General features: G+C 61.3%; 1 protein-coding gene across 1 annotated transcript in view; it reads left to right on the forward strand.

The window, feature by feature from the left end:
- The window catches only part of LOC103914416 (palmitoyltransferase ZDHHC5-like), a 23,669-nt gene that overhangs the window by 2,315 nt on the left and 20,564 nt on the right, over nt 1-790 (forward strand). The gene's annotated exons all lie outside the window — the stretch shown is intronic.

Genomic DNA, 790 nt, shown 5'->3' on the forward strand with positions numbered 1-790 from the left:
CAGAGCCGGTTTGATTTACTCCTCGCAGTGACGGGAGGCAGCTGGTGGTGTCGCTCAGCAGCGTGCAGCAGTCCCCCCGCCGGGACACTTGAACGTTTATCAGGCCGGCGTTGCTGGCAGCTCTGAGGCTGGAGGTTTTGCTGCTTCGGGCTGTCAAACACTTGCAGGAAGCCGCTGGCCCTGTGCTGCTGCTTCAGGGGGATGAAGGAGAAGAGGAGGGAGCGGGCGATGTCCTCTGAGCAGCTGTGCGCGACACACCGTGACTTGGGGGGACAGGCGTGCCTCTGCTTTGTCACAGCGGGCTGCACTTTGGAGGGGGGAATAGCAGGGCAGCCCTACCCCCCTCAAACCCTGGCCAAGCCCGCGGTACCTGGCTGTGAGCTATCGCAGCAGCCGCTTATCAGCGAGCGGCGTGGTGCGAGGCATCGCCGGGAGCAGGCACCGGTGCCGTGGAGCAGGTTTGTACAGAACAGGAACACCTGGGCAGGGTCGCTTTAATTGTAGGTCAGTGGATGTTATTTAACCTACTTTAAAACATCAAATTAAATCTCAAGCAGAGCGGCAAAGGGCAGCGCACTTTCACACGGGTTATTTGGCGGGGAGGGAATGGCGTTACAGTTCTCTTGGGCGCCTGGCTGCTGGAGCGGGGTGGAAGGGATGTGCAGAGCCACAGCGAGGTTCGCCCCCTGCGCGAGAACCGTAGGGTTGCTTTCCTGTGGATCGCTATGCCCCTCTTCCCTGCCCGGCGAAAGACAGGCGAAGCGGCTGCGAGCCTGCTGCCTGGCTGTGC

Source organism: Pygoscelis adeliae, unplaced genomic scaffold (assembly GCF_000699105.1).
Source record: "Pygoscelis adeliae isolate BGI_AS28 unplaced genomic scaffold, ASM69910v1 Scaffold1073, whole genome shotgun sequence".
Taxonomy (NCBI): domain Eukaryota; kingdom Metazoa; phylum Chordata; class Aves; order Sphenisciformes; family Spheniscidae; genus Pygoscelis; species Pygoscelis adeliae.